Source organism: Adiantum capillus-veneris, chromosome 23, assembly GCF_014529385.1.
Source record: "Adiantum capillus-veneris isolate H3 chromosome 23, ASM1452938v2, whole genome shotgun sequence".
NCBI classification, from domain to species: Eukaryota; Viridiplantae; Streptophyta; class Polypodiopsida; order Polypodiales; family Pteridaceae; genus Adiantum; species Adiantum capillus-veneris.
Window position 1 is genome coordinate 906,897 of NC_140953.1, and position 17,271 is coordinate 924,167.

Below are 17,271 nucleotides of genomic sequence, written 5' to 3' on the forward strand. Positions count from 1 at the left end.
GGTCCCCTTTTATAGGTGAAGGGAACCCCCAAGGGTTTACACAAGAAGAGAAGAGCTAGTGTGAACAAAAACTTGAAAAGTTGGAAATGAGTTGTCCCTGCATGATGTGGGCAAACTGGGGTCGAGTATTTTGATCATATCTCCTCAACTGTGGATCCAAATAAAAAAGTAAAAATATGCTCAGAAACGTCAGCTCATTACCTACAACTTCCTTTTTATATGCGTTTTCCAATTCGGATTGGAACCTTGTGTAACAAAATCATCAAAATAGGGTCCATTTCTGGCAGCAAAAGTCTTCCTATGGTCCCCTTAGCCTAGACTTTCATTTGATTCCAAAGGACACCTCATGCCAGATGAAAGCATGAAATTGCTCATTGACAAATGTTTGTAATCATGCTTGCAATAATGCATTAAAATAAGTGTATCTTTGAAATCATGCCACCTAGTGTCCCACTAGGATTTGATTCCCTCCTAGTAGCTATTTAAAAAGAAATATAAGAAATATAAGAAAAATATGAAAAATACATAGAATATATATATATATTGGAGCTTACCCTAGATATAGGATCTAGCTAGTATGTGAGATGATAATGTGATAGTTGAAATAAAGAATCAATGCTTTTTGCCCCAAGTTAAAGAGGCGGAGCTATTGACGCTTTTCCCATAGTATTTTCTAATGGTAAAGTAAGAATAGGTTACCCTTGAGAAAAATAATAGGATGAGATAGAAGACGTATTATTATACTTAAATATGCATATGTACATTATAGAAAATATAACTATGTATCTAAAAAGTTACAAGATAACTTTTGTAGCATGTGTTCCCACTATGTACGTGTCACAGCACGACAACGTGTGTAAAATTAGTTTTCCATATTGATTCGGCTGTTTCTCATCCATTGAAGAACAATCATACAAGTGAACTTTCTCCAACTCCCTTGAAATGTATGGCATATCAAATTGTCGAGTATCATGTTGCAATGTTTTTGTGAGAGCATTCATATCTCCAAATACAATAACATCACTTTCACCTTTGAAATAATAAATGCACTCTTCTAAATTAAAAAATGGCTGATCTCTATCCATGCAAGCATAAAAGGGAGAATCATGATGGGGAATGTAGAAACCAGCTACAAAAATGGGTACTCTTTTTGGTGTCATAATTTTCAGCCATACATAACGTTTGTACTTGTCATCTATCACAATTGAAACAAAATCTTCCAATCCTTTCTTAACCATACATGCTATCCCTCTTTGTCCTCTTCGTTGCTTAAGATTCTTTGACCACATCAATGAATGTACATTGTAATTCTCCAAGCTGTTAATCCTTTGTGTATCACGCTCCCAAGTTTCAACAAGAAGTAGAACATCGGCTTTGATTGTTAGTTCATCAATGCCAACCCCTGCATTCCATGGGTATCCATTACAATTCCAAAAGCATATTTCCAATTGTAACTCGGTCTCATAGGTCACACATCCCTATTTTCTCGAGGGACTTGCCGCCTCCTTGGACACATTTTCTTCCTGAGAGATCTCCTTGTTTTTCTTATTCTTTTCCGCATATGCCTTGCGACGCATATTTTGTTGCTTAATAGTGCGATCTTCACATAAAAAACATTTTGTATCCCTTAAATAGATCCAACGGTTATCAAGGATAATCTTTTGCTTGGCCTCATCCTGCATGGTGCATACATTTGGCCGTTCTCATGAGCGCGGAGCTCCTTGCTTCCCACCTCTATGTGCTCCATAGACCATAACTCCGGACATGCCAAAGTGGGTTTTGAAGAAATCTTCAATAACAATAGCAAGAGAAGGAGGTGTCTCTAGCTTTTCTTTGAGAATTCAAGGAATAAAAATGTTGTTGGAACGCCACTCCCGTTCCTTCAACTCCTCCACATCCACATTCTCAACATTCTTTGTTTGAGCCATATCTTGCATGAGTGAGGAATTAGAAACCACATTGCTACTGATAGCCGTTTTTCGGCTCTCTGTAATTGCCATAGTGAGTTATCTCACCCTATCAAATCACTCAAACACTGTGGTTACCCTCACCCTTTCACTGTATATAGGCGCGTGTGAGTTAGGGGACTTTTCCCATATCTCCTTACTGAAATAAAAAACCCTCAATTAGCTAGTCATTGGGCTAGTTGAGCCAAAAAAATAAAAAATATAAGTATATTATGGCCCATACGTATGTAAATATTTCTTTGTATATAGAGCCTAAATAAAAGATTTTTTCATAATTATTTTGGTATTTATTTAAATATTTCTACCTAGGTGTGTGTTATTTACGCTCTGTACATTGCCTCACCATTACCACAAATTTTCTTACTATTTTTCATACTCTTTATTCCATATAGAAATATTTTCATGTAAGCTTCTCTTATATTTGGTGTAACTCCACCCCTACAAAAATCCAAAAAAACTAGTTTTATTTATATGTATATTTTTTCACTATTGTGATTTTTCCCTTCCTACATCTATTTTGTTTTTTTTCTAAAAAATTAGAACACCAAAAATATTTATCTTTTTATGGTAGCCTCATAATGAGAGAGGTTTCTTTTGACCCCTTTATATTTTTTCCACTTATATTATTTATATTTGACATGTACATATTTTCTGGACCCCTCAATATTTGATTTTCTTAGTTGTACTATTCACTTATATCATGATCTCAACAATATCTTCAATTACAAACCTACCAAATAAGGTCAAGGGTAGGTGGCATGCATACATGCACTATGGAGGGCTCACTCTTGGAGGTATTCAAAAGAATCATCCAAAGAAGGACCCCACAAGGACTTTGTGCAGTGGAAAAAAACAGTCGGTTTTGCTAAATTTTTAAAGTTCACTTGCTCTCCGAATTTGAAAAGGTGATACAAACAAAAGTTGTAGCTCGTGAGCTGAACTTTTGCCTCAAATGTTTTTGTATTTTTTTGAGCTACGAGCTGTGAGCTATGATTTTATTAGTGGACCCCAGTTTTCCCATGCTATGCAGCCACACTCTCTCTTCCACTTTATCATTTTCCTCTTTCACACACACTTCTCCACTCATCATCCCCACCTCTCTCACCACTCCTCTCTGCACCCTACTCACCTTCTCCTCAACCTTGAAGAATAAGAGAAACCATAGTGAACTCATACCTCCCACACATAATTCCATTCCAAAATTGACCACCTAGTCTCATTTTTCCTCCTCCAAATTACCCATATCTATCAAAAAAACCACAAAATTTAGCCTCTTCTCTTAAAAGACAGCATCATGGTTGTTGATTACTCAGCTTCAATTACCTTGTCTCTTAAGGAAGGTCAAGAGTGGAGAAAAAATGTACCGTCAAAGCTAGTGGACCGTCAACAAGCGTCAAAATTGGCTCTACTCAAGACACTTGGAGCATCAACCTTGTAAGAAATCCACCTTTTCTTACCTCTTAAGAGTTTTTCTTCTTTATTTGTATCCTACATGGATACTCCCATTGTAAATATCCAATTCCATTTGTAAATTAATACTAACTCTACTAACACTAACCCACTATGAAAAGTCCTATCACCTCCATTTCTCTCCTCTCTCTTTCCCCACCAACTTCTTGATAATTCCAAGCAAAAGAAATTAGATAAATTGCTGAAAATCTAACCCAACCATGGTTAGAGAAGTAACCCTAGCCTTCAAAATTGCTATAAAAGGAGGGTGTAGCTAGCACAAAAAGGGGGGAGAAGAAAGAGCACTATGCTATAGATTGAGAAGCCAAGCTCAACCTCTTGAGAAGGAGCTCTTGAGTGGAATCTCATTGGCATTAGGCATATGTATGTGTTGTATTAGGGGTGATTAGCAAGGGAACTCTATGCCATTGTAAGAGAGAGTGATCATTAAATTGAGAGTAGGAAATCTATCATTTCTCCTACTAGAGTAAGCCCAACATTTGCTGAATCAAGGAGGGTGAATTTGCACTAAGCATGGATACCTTGTCTCCCTTCCAACGTGAAGTCATGGACAATAATGATGTGTAAGTGTCTTGGTGTTTTATGTAAGTTCTTGATAGCTTGTCTCCCGGTACTGTTATCAATTTAGCCATAAATCCCACATGATGTAAGAGGACGACAGGGTGGAGAGGACTCCCCTGGCCTAAGACAGTGATTGGGGTGGCTTTTTTCTTGTGATGTGTTGTGGTGTAATTTACTCAGGCTATGTTGAACAAATACTAATCTCACTTTGATTGGTCATGACAGATTTGTAAGAAGGCATTAGTGCAACAAGCACCCCCTTCCCCCTTCTCTCTCTTTCTTACATATATATATTTATGTTTGCTTGATCATTAACGATACACTTCAAAGCAGCCCGAGCACCATCTCTCTCTCTCTCTCTCTCTCTCTCTCTCTCTCTCTCTCTCTCTCTCTCGTGTTTTAGTGTGTGAGAGTGTTCCATTGGTGTTAGGGTTAGTGTAAATTCCTTGCTTGTTTGTGGGTTGCTCTAACGATTCTCCTCTTTTGCGTCCTAGTTCGCTCTTAAACTAGGTGGTGCCCCTTGTGTAGTTGGGATTTGGCTGTGGGTTTGTTGTTTTGGTTTGTGTTGTGTTGTGGCCCAGCCCCATTGAGCATCATGGGAGCCTTGAAGGGTATCTAGAGGTTTCTCTTCTTGTTGCCCGCCCCGGACCGCTTCACTACTACATACATTAGCCCATGACTTGTTTGTGCATACATTTTTCATGTCACGTACATCACGGCTCATGGTGTCAAATTTCTCCTCTTTCAATACATGGTCATGCTCTACTTTGCTCATCCGCTCCTTCAAAGCATTCAAGTCCACAAGAGAGAGTTTACATTCCTTGACTTCCTCTTCAAGTTGCATCTCAAGTGTTCTCTTGAGATTCTCATTCTCAACCACAAGTACTCTTAGTGTGCCATTCTTCATCTCAAGTGCTCGTAAGTCTTCACCTTGTTTATTTATGGTCTCTTGCAATGATACCAAGTATGCCATGATCATGGTTTCCGATGTGGTTTGTTGGGTGGTTGTGTTGCTATCTACACACTTAGGACATCTTGGATCATTTTCCACAATGGTTGAGGACCTTTCTAAAGGAGAAGAACCCTTGCGAGTGCCGAAAGACATCGTATGTAAAATAAGAGATGAGAGTCATTTTCCTTGAACCTGTTCACTTCGGAAATGCTATTACAAAAACTCCTTCCATAATTCTAAAAATTTATGTCTTTACATCAATGCGTAGAGGGATTTGTGCTCTTCGATGAAGGCTATAAATAACCCAAATCGAAGTTTGAATGAAGAAGTTATGATCAAAAGAGTAAACTGTTGTCTACTAGGTCAAAAAACGGCTGCGTTTTTTGTTGGGGAGAGAGAGAGAGAGAGAGAGAGAGAGAGAGAGAGAGAGAGAGAGAGAGAGAGAGAGAGAGAACGCAACCTGTCTGGCAATACGAGTGTGTGTGTGTGTGTGTGTGTGTGTGGAGTGAGAGAGAGAGAGCCATACGCCACTACCAGTGTTTGGAAAAAATTGTTTTTCCAAACATACAAAATTCCAGTTTTTTATTTTGTCAAGAGGAAAGTTTAAAAAATTAGGTCATTGTTTGGAATTTTACACTTTTTTTCTCCATTTTGGGATGGAATTTCTCCTTTTTTCTTTGCCCTCAAAATCGACATTTTTGAAATTGAAAATGGCACGATATTTAGCTGAGACACAAACATTGGCCACTACACAAAGACTCGCGAGTCACAGTGCACACTTGGCATTCAAAGACGTGCGCATGATTGTGTCGGTGCCGCTAGCATCTGATCCGTCACCCACAGCTGCTTGCACATCTTGGGCCATCTCAAATCTTTTGGGTAAGGAGGCTTGGTCCTGAGCTTTCACAGGCTTCATCTTGACCTTCTATTCCTCCCATATTTTGTCCCAGAGCTCTAACTTTCTTATATCGCAAGAAGGAGGGATATCTTTCTTTAAGTCTCTGCAACAGACTTTTATATTGCCCAACACTGTCCTAAACTTGTGGTGGGGGTCAAATTTCCGAATCCCTGCTGGAATTAGCAACTCATATTGGCCTTCAACTCGCAGCCTATGCTCTGTGTTCTCCCATATAGCGCTAGTGAGGTCTTTGATGAAGACATCACTTTCAATAATCTTATGTATGTGACCATTTGAACATGATGATATTGCCATAATACATTCTTTGTGAATGGCATGCATAATAATTTTCTTTTGATTTGGCATCATTTTAGCACTAGATAATAAACAACAAAATATCAAATAAAAGTTCATGATGACTACACACTGTGCTAACACTCTCACACTAGTTCAAACAAACCATAACCATGACTTGAACACGTGTAAAATGCAGAGCAAATAAGTAGTTTATAAGAACTTCATCCAGATCAAACAATACATGTTAAAAATCTGAAACATTTTAGCATATTATGAATTTTATAATTTATATTTTTCACTGTGCACTCTCACTCTAGTTCAAACAAAGCATACACTGACTTAAAGACTTCAAAAAATTGTGCAAGATTATATGTATTTAGGTTGATAATCATTTTGACTTTAAAATGGTATGTTTACTCGTGTAAAATGCAATAAAATTAATAAGTTACTCCTAATAAAATTGCTGAGATCTAACAGATCATGTTAAAAATCCAAAACAATTCAAAATTTTCCAATAGAACAAAATACCTGAGTTTATATTTTGCACGTTATCACGATTTGCTTCAAAAATAAATCCGTACATAATGTCAATTTTATTTTAGCTCATTTAAAACATTGAAAGTATACAAACCAGGCTAAAATTGCAAATAACGTCTTCCTCTTTAAAAAGATAAAAATGAATATTCACCATGCAAATTGTGTGCATTTACTTTCTTACATAGAGTTTATGTAAATGTAGCATTTAAAATAGCGATGATGATTGATGAATAAAGTATTCTTTTAAATATGATTAGCTAGTATATATTTTCATAAGAACACTTAAAAATAACAATATCAAACAATTCAAACATTTGTAAATATAACTCTTCACGGCCGCGTTACGACCAAGTATTTCATATACTTAATGCTTAAAAAAATGAACTATATATGCACATACAAATTATATGGCGTTCGTATGGCTAGGTTAACGACCTAAATGCCAAATTTATGCAAAAACATATGCTTCTAGCAAACGACACTCAATTAGCGGCGTTACCAACCGAGTGCCGCTCCAATCTAAGGGAAACAAATGGCTTGCATACGAGCATCATATAGCTGTGTTACTGACCAATGCCTATATGGTTTTTTGGAAAGGGGAAGGAAAGTTGACTCACCATAAGGATACTAGATTCATCGCGTTACTGACGTAGTACCCAAACAGTAAGCCAATACTTATCACAAGGACACCATCTTTTCCGCGTCACCGACGTGATGTCCTCATGGTAAGCACACATTCATAAAACAACTTACCCACATACTCCCATTGTGTGGTAAGGTACCTTATGGCTGTTGTGGAATACGACAGAAGGCACGCTACCACACAATGCATACACACACACAATACAAACCCGGTTCGTGTGGTCAAGTACTCTACTACTGCCGTGCACACTACGATGCAGTGCACGGTCCCACACGACCCTCTCTCTCCCTCTCTCCTCTCGACATACATGCAAAGGTTCTCATCTCTCTCTCTCTCTCTCTCTCTCTCTCTCTCTCTCTCTCTCTCTCTCTCTCTCTCTCTCTCTCTCTCTCTCTCTCTCTCTCAAAAGATGGCTCAAGAAAAAACACCCAGCGGCCCCCCGATTGGGGCCCTATATATATAATTATGCGGCCCCACCGGGTTTCTTGGTTTTCTTGACAGTCCTACAAGGAAAACTTAAAATCATGGTGGGCTTTTAGTGGGTTTCCAAGTTACCCTAGACCGGCTTCTTTGTGATCATGTTAAGTGTGATTATATAAATTTTTCAATAAGACCTTGTGATCACACAAAATTTGTGGTAATTACGTAAATATTAAATCCCTGCTCATCTAACCAAATGAGTGTCAGCCTTCTCATACCAAGCACAAGGAGATTGCTTCAACCCATACAAAGATTTGTTACATTTGCAGACCTTATCCTCTTGTACTTTCTTGACAAAACCTTAAGACTGTGTAACATAAACTTTCTCAAATATGTCACTATTTAAGAAAGCAATAACAATGTCTAACTGACGTACATCCCAACCAAAATAGAAAATGCACAGTAGTCATACAACAAATGGGAGAAAAAGTCTCTTCATAATCTATGCCTTTTTGTTGTGCATAACCCTTTGCAACAAGTCAATTGATTATAGCAATCAATCTCACCATCCGGCTTTCATTTCAACTTGTAAACCCACTTTGTACTAATGGCCTTTTTGCCAGGAGGAAAATCTCATAAATTTCATGTGTCATTTTCTATAAGTGCATCATATTTTGATTGCATGGTAGCCATCCAATTTTTTGAATTATGTGCTTCATCAAAAGATAGAGGTTCCTCAACATCATGTAAGCTAGACACAACCAAAGCATAACAATCTGATGCATAAGATGCATGGAGAGAGCCTGAACAAGTACAACTAGACAAAGGTGCATCCAATTTACTGTCACACAATGTATGCACCATCCATTTTTGCATACCTCTAGACAGCTCATTTTTAGCCCTTTCCTCATCAAGTACATCATGTACATATGCATCTGTAATAGGCTAATCTGCAACATTTTCAAAAATCCCCATAGACTGTACATTTTCCTCATTGGAGTTTACATTGGTACTTTCACCACTAAAAAGGGGCAACAAAGTGTCATAAATGTCATGTGAGCTTATGTTACTGTCTCTAGTACATGACAGCAAGGGATAAACAGAATCTTCCACAAACACAACATCCTGTGAAACCAAAACACGCTTTGTTTGTGGATGATACAACCTGTAACCTTTGATTTCAGCACTATAACCAACAAAAATAAATTTGACAGTCTTATCATCCAATTTTATGCGCTATGTTTGTGGCACCAAAGCATATGCCAAACAGTCAAAAACACGCATGTGCTTAATAGAAGGCCTTCTTTCATGCCATGCTTCATATGGAGGAATAGACTAGAAAGCTTTCGTAGGACACCTCTTTAGTACATAAGTTGAACACATGATGGCCCCAAGCCAAAAAGAATGCGGCAAAGCTTGACTTTTGACCATACGTCGTGCCATTTTTGTAAGTGACTTATTTTTCCTCTCACAGCAACACCATTTTCCTCAGGCGTATAAGGCAGTATACATTGGTGTTTTATCGCACGGTTATCTGAAAATACATTAAATTCAGGAGACATATCCTCCCCCCCTCGATCGGAATGGAGGGTGCCTGTAGAAGGCGAGGACGGTCCCAGCATGCGGGAACTGCTGCTTAGAAGGCCAACCAACGGGAAGCAAGAACAACTACACTGAAAGTAATTACCGTAGTAACTGTACGCAGTTACTGTAGTAACTCTTGAGAGATATAAATAGGACCCGCTACACTAACCAAGCTTCTTGGCTTTTTCGGCTTTTAGCTTTCTGACACTTTTGGTTTATGAGCTCTTAGCTTCTAGATTCATCCTTGTAATCATTTACTCTTGTAATCAATCCTCAGACTTCATCTGACCTTGAGCTTGTTGTACATTGTACTGATTATCCTTGAGCTATTGATCTAAATCTACAAATACCATTTCCAGTATTCCAGTTGTGTCTTTCATTTCAGTATATCATTCCAGTTCAGTTCTCTATTTCAGTCCAGTACTCTGTTTAGTCCTCACTAACTGATCTGTCTAGATAAACAATAGCTCTGAACTCAAACACTAGAATAGTTGTCTGAAGAGACCAACTCCCAATCCAGTGCCCATAGTACATTTTGATAACATCTTTAGCCATAGCCAAAAATTGTTTGAAGCACATAAATACTTTTGACTTTGCTTTAATCGGAAATACCCATGCATGCCTAGACTAATCATTAATTAAAGTCACAAAGTAAAGGTAATTTCCCAAAGATGGAGTTTGCATGGTATCACGAACATCACTATGCACAAGCTACAACCTACATGTGGCCCTAACTAAACCATCCTTTGGAAACTTAGAACATTGCATCTTACCCAAAATACAGCCTTCACAAACGTGTTTGACAGATGCTTCAAGAGGCGGCAAAGAAGCAACCATATCAGACTTTTGCAAACACAGCAAACTGGAAAAATTCAGATGATCCAAACGTGCATGCCAAAGTTTTTCATTTGAAATAGCCTTTGAATCCAAAAATGCTTCTGCAAATTTTTTTCCACATTTGTCATTTAAAGTGAGCTTATACATCCCACGACATAAAATGCCAGATGAAACAATTTCATCACCGAAACTGAGATCATGTACTGTACATCTGTCATCCACAAATTTGACTACAAGACCAAGTCTAGCAAGTGCAGATACAGACAAAAGATTATTCTTGATCCCAAGTACATAAAGTACATCAACAAGTGTCAAAGGACTGCCATTTGTACCAGTAAGTACAATCTTTCCAACTCCCTGAACCGAGGCATTGTTGGCACAAGTAACTGAATTCCCATGAGGGATAGGCTCAAGAGAGGTCGTGATGTGAGGTAATGTGCTTTTTAGCAACACTGTCAAAATACCACACATGTGAATCTATAGCAACTGACATGCATCCATCATGGACATCAGGACTATAGGTACACTCTACATCAAAAGACCATTCTACATCAACATCAACATCACAGTCTCCATTCATAGAAGACTCAACAATAGCTGCATTTGTAGTGGAACCAACATTTGCAGTGGAACCACCCTCTTTCTTCTTTGCCTCTTTGGCCTTCAACTTAGGAAACTGCTTGATCAAGTAATCATTAGATTTACAATAATGGCAATGTATCTTCTTTTTGTCCTTATCACCAAATTTCCAGACGAATTGCTTCCATCAGAAGCATTAGGAACAGGTGATTTTGCACTCGCAGAAGAACCATGAGAAGTGGCTGCATTACTATTACCACCTTTTCTTTGAGCAACAATAAATGAATGTTCAATTGTACGCTGTCTAGTCTTGTTTTTTTTGGAAAGTGACTCTTGCAACAGCAATGTGCATAATGCATCAAACTTGACAACTTTAGGATTTCCTTGGGTCATAAGTCTCCAAGTACTAGCAAAAGTCTGGTAAGAATCTGGCAAGGCATCAAGAACATTCTACACAAGGGAACTATCTGAAATGATTGCACCTGCAGAAATAAGTTGCTCATTGATATCTTTGACATCAGCAAGGAAAGTGCCCATATCATCTTCCTCATGCATAATCTTCGACTCCAATTATTTACGTAGCAATGCAATTTTTGCCTCATTGCGGGTTGTATAAAGACCAGCTAGAATATCCCAAGCCTGTTTTACAGATTTTGTTGAACGAATGTGAGGAGTAATGGTTTCCTTCACAGATAATTCCATCCATGCATGATCTTGCACATTTTTGACATCCGAATGAGCTTGTTCTATCGTAGGTAAAAACAACTCTAAGAGAAGCAATCCTTGCACCAAGATTTGCAACATCCTCACCATCGCCTACATCCTCAAAACCAGGACGCACATCAATGCCCTGCACAATATTCTAGACACCCTTCAACACAAGAACATGTTGCATCATATAATCTCATATAGGGTAATTGTTCCCATCCAATCTAACCTCAGAAGCAAACATCTTGAACACATCTATGTTGTTGTCATCCATGGTAAATGTTGCACCTGATGTGAAAACTGCCCGAAAAGAGGAGAAACGAAGAGGGAACAACATATGCTATATAGCACAAACCGTAGAAGATGGAAAGGGACCTGTTATGAAAAAAACAGCACTAACAAAAATTTTCCACAAAATGACAAAATAATATGCACAGTACGGCCTATAGTGGAAACGGAGGCCGAAATGAGCCCGAATCAAAAATCTGAGCAAGATTTTCTCTTCGAGGGGTCCCGATTTTTTTTTTACTTGCGCACACTTGCTAAAGCTCATTGAAATCGGAGAAAGTGAGCAGGCATGTGCTAGAGCTACTGGCGATTAAGCACGGGAGGATGTAACCTGCTCCGATACCAATTGTTGGAATTAGGGTTGAAGGAAACACACACAGCTTGGAGATGACAAAGGAAGCTCAATGCACATAATAGAGAGTGTATATTACTTAGTGTGCAATGGAAAGATAGATAGCCCTAGAATGATGGGTGTATATACAATGCACGGGGGGAAAAACCTCCTAGTGAGGGAAAAAATGCCCCGACGGTCCTAAGTGTGTTCACACACATTACTACCACATGTATATGGTAACACCTAGTACAATGCTTGAGGGATGCCATGGACAACCCACAACTCCATGGAGAGGTGCAATGCGCATCCCCGATAATAATACATTGTGAATATGTGAGAAAAAGGAACCTAGTCTTGTCAAGATGGAAGCCCTTATCAAAGGGGCGACACATTGTAAGGCCTTGCCAAATTAATTTCATAGATTCACTAACTTTTCTCTCTTGCATCACATATGGTTCTACATGCATTTTTAGCATGCATCTCTTATGCACTTTGGATGTCTCATAGTCAAATAGATGGATTGGGTACTCTTTATAGTTTCCACCCATGCACCTACAATCAACTACGATAGGAAAACACAATGTTACTCTTGCTACATTCATCGGCTGCCACCACATAACATGCTATCACTTACAAATGATTTGAACAAAAATCATACATGTTATGTATGTTTTAATTGTTTCCTAGGATTAAGATCCTAAATTTATCTCAACTTTATTTATTTTACTTCAATACATACATTTCTTCAATATATAATGAATCACATGCTAGCTGATAGTACTTCATTAGGAGATTTTGGAGGTCTTTTGGAGGGCCTTTTGGAAGAGAGAGGAAAATAAGCTCCTCCAATGAGAGAAGAGCCTACGTTACGTAGAAAAATAGATTGATATTAACAAAAATATAAAAGGTGTCCCTCTCCTCATTTAATAATCTAGTGGTCCTTGAAGACGATCACTCTCTTTCATTTAATGCGAGCACCTTTTTCAGAAGGTAGATGCGGTGCATTTGATACGGCTTACGTCATCACTAGAATTCAAAAAGTTACAAAACTATCAAGTGGTGGAAGATTTTGAAACTTTTGATATTGTCAATGCATCCGGAACGCCCAAATATCCTAGAAATGAATGTCCAATTGCCTAGCTCCGACATCCAAAGAGGCAAAGAATGTCAAAAACCCCTAAAAGAACATTTTACTAACGGTGCGCGAGGGGGCATTTCAAAATTTTGGAATGCCTCATCGCGTGCCGTTAGTAAAAAGCCCCTTTTTTCCTCTTTTAGAGAGCTTTTTGAGAGGAAAATGTCAAAAAATCTCTAGAAAGGCCTCCATCTATCACATAGGTTTTTTCTTCATCATCTTAGCCTTAGAGATCATAATTTCGGGTCTATAAGAGTGAGCACGCACACCCATTGTTACAATTCTACAAAGTGCATATTGATCACACACACACACACACACACACACACACACAGACAAATACAACATACACACAAACACACAGAGACACAAATATAACATACACACACATAGATAGACACACACAGAGACACACACACTCACAGACACACAGACACACAAATATAACATACACACACACACACACATAAACACAAAGAGCCTCTCTCTCTCTCTCTCTCTCTCTCTCTCTCTCTCTCTCTCTCTCTCTCTCTCTCTCTCTCTCTATACTATAGGCGCGCGTAGAGAGGCACAACCGGTGTGCATGTCTCTATGCGCGCCTTTAGTATTGTGCATCCACCAGTGTATGTGTTTATGTGTGTATGTGTGATTGTTATAGAGAGAGGAAGTAAGGCGGGGAAAGAGAGAGAGAGAGAGTCTTTCTGTTACCTTATACTAACGGCGCGAGGAGGTGTTTTTTGAGGTCAAAACATGCTCCACGCGCGCCGTTAGTAGTGGGAGTCTCTCACTCTCTCTCTCTCTCTCTTTAAATATGCTAAGGTATAGAAAGGAGAGGGAGAAAGAGAGAGAGAGAGAGAGAGAGAGAGAGAGAGAGAGTGAGAGAGAGAGCATGGTGCAAAAGTGCAATAGAGAAACATGGGTAGGCTTTCTTGAAAGATAATTGTCCAAAAATCACTAAAAGGAGCTTTGTACTAACGGCGCACAGAGGGGCATTCTAGCATTTTAGAATGCCTCCTCGCGCGCCTTAAGTAAAAAGCCCATTTTTTGGGGTTTTTTTGACATTTTTTGCCTCTCCGGATGTTGGAATGAGACAAATAGACATTCATTTTTAGGGTATTTTGGCGTTTCGAACGCATTGGTGGTGTCAAAAGCCTCAAAATCTATCACTATTTGACAGTTTGTGACTTTTCAACTTTCAGTGATGACGTAAGCTGCCTTGAATGCGCCGCACCTGCCTCCTGAAAAAGACGCTCACATTAAATAAAAAAGTGACCGTTTTCAAGGACGATTGGGAATATAAATCTACTTTTTAAAGTGTCTGTTTATCCTTTTGGACGCACTCACAAGGTGCAAGTGCATTTTAAAAAAAGTTTCTAGAGAGAGAAATACAATTTCTTACAAGGCCCTCCAAATGACCTCCAAAATTTTCTAATGTAACGAAAAAAAAAATCTTAAGAGCCAACACATTCAAACACATTCTTCAAATATAAATTCTAGAAGGGAAAAATCCTCTACAACATAAGAACAACTCAAAACCAAGATTCAACTTGGGAGGGTGCTATAAAATTGTCGCCAAAGTATATAAGAAGATCGAACACAATGCAAATTGGTAAAATGATCCAATAAGTTCCCATTAAAAGTCGTGTCAAGTCTATGTGGCTGCACTTTATGTTCATAGATATTTTTGAGAGAAAGCACCATGCTCATTAGTGTGTAGGCTAGGGCATAGAGAGAAGGAAGTGTGTTGGAAGCTTGTTAATTTGTGGAATTTATTCACAAATATGCTTGGCTTTCTCATCAAATGAGGGACTAGGCTTAAGCATGCGGATTAGAACACTAAATATTGTGAAAGTTTCCATGCCCCTGCTAGGTCAACAATCCTTGATATGACACTTATGTTAGATTAACACAATTTCCATCAGCAATTATAGTATGAAAGATCTAACGATTGTGCCCTCTTTTTATACTTAAATAATAAAATATGCAAGATAAAAACGTGTTCAATAGACAACATAATCAAGGCATGGGACTTTGCATTTCTTCCAGCCCAATAAATCTCTCCAAGATGCATATTTTGTAGCACTTATAGTGACAGAGCTTGGGAGTTTATAATCAACCACATTAGTAGCATGTTCATCACTTGAATTAGTCTTTGATGTGCTACAAACTTGAAAATACATATGTTCAGAATGATTAGTTTGGTGTTGTCCAACTCATCCTTAGGAGACAACCCAAAAGGTTAGTTTTTTTAGACAATAATTAAAACTAAAATAGCCCATCATGTGTTGAGGGTATATGACACAACAACGATTTCTACACAATAACATAGACCCATGTACGTATTTATAGATGAGCGAGTAGGGGGGGAAGCTAAATCTCATATTGCTCTTTGTAATGTAGATGTTAGACAAGAGACCACCTGATGGGGAGCAGCCATCTGGCTCTTCTTTTGGTTGGTTGATGTCCAGGTGGGGGCTCCCACCTGGGGTGGTCATCGCCTCTAGTGGACCCGAGTCTTGAGGCTATGAGAACAAGCAAAGAGATAAAGATTGTTTCTTGGTAGTTAACCCTAAACCATGAGTGTCAGGGTTTTTTTTTAATTTGCAGGCATGGCCATCCTACACCTACTCTATTGAGGGTCCTCCATCAGTTGTAGATCCAGACCTATAGCTGGCTATCTCTTTACGAGAGAAGTACCTCCATTCAATGGAGGATTTGTTTGGTTGCTACACTCCGTAGCAGCTTGCGACCTATAGTCTTTCTGCGGAGACCACACCATGGGGGAGTCAGGGAGGGAGTCCTTACCTACAGAGCCTCGCACCGAGGACACCTTACTCTATGGCCCCTTCTTATCATCCTACTCCCCTTCCATCGCAGGGTCCTACTCCCCTTCGATTGCATGGTCCCACTCCCATGGCATCACAAGATACTACACCACTCCATTCCACTCCTGTTTTTCCAGAACACCATAGACAAACTTCATCTAGCAGTGTGCTTTGATGCTCACTCGCAAGGCAGCGAGCACCATGAGAGACGAAGCGACGGTGGATCTTGTGGCTTTGCTTGTTTTGGTAGTGGTAGGAGAACGGAGTCCCCACTTCCAGAGCGTTCCACCCTGATGCAGAGGATGAGGATACTGACACACCCATGCCAGACACGCATGAGCACTACTACAGGGTTAAATATGGCGGCGCGGTGTACTTCAACACAACATAGGGCAGGGCATTTTGATTCCATCTACAAATTCTTATACATTCAATGTTGTTAGCATGCAAATGAGAAGGAAAATGAATGTCCCTATAGCCTTGAACGAGCTACACCGTCGGAACGAAGAACTATTGTACGATCAAAAACACCTGTGGTAAACACCTGTAGAGATTTATGAAAAACCCTTCAAGCATACAACACACTCAAAATTAGGAGAAACAAAGGACATCATGAAAAATCTCGTCTTGTGGGGATGTCTGTAGAGTATCCATAGGCAAAAAACACAAAAGAAACAAAGAAGTTATGGCTGCTTGAACATGGAGGTGTCCTTTTTCTTTCTAAAAAATGAGCTCTCTGGAAGTTGTGCAGGTCTACAGAGAATTACAGCTATTCAAAAGGGGTATTTTTTTGGCTCTTATCCCAAGGGATTTTCTCTCTTCTCTCAGCCAACATGATTCTCTTTGTTGGCCCCTTTTAATTGGCTCATTTTGGGCCTTATTTGGGTAAAAATGACATGTCGGTGACCTTTTGACTAAGGAAAGAGGTAGGGGAAGTGTTCAAAGGACCAAAAGTTTGACCAGGCTCCTGGGCGAGGTGTGTGAACTGAAAATGGGTGCCTCGTCCTCCCTCCAAAGTCGACGAGCCCCCATGGGCAAGGCAAGAGAGCACTCCACTTCCACGTGATACACCCAACACTAGTCCTCTCCCACTATATATACTCTTTACTATTTCGCTCAACCCCTCACATGTGGGATTACTCCAGTGCCACATGGCATGCTCTCCCCAACTCTTCCAACTTCCTCATGCACAAACTTGGATTTTTTGTTTCACCTCCAAACTGAGCCATTTCCTCG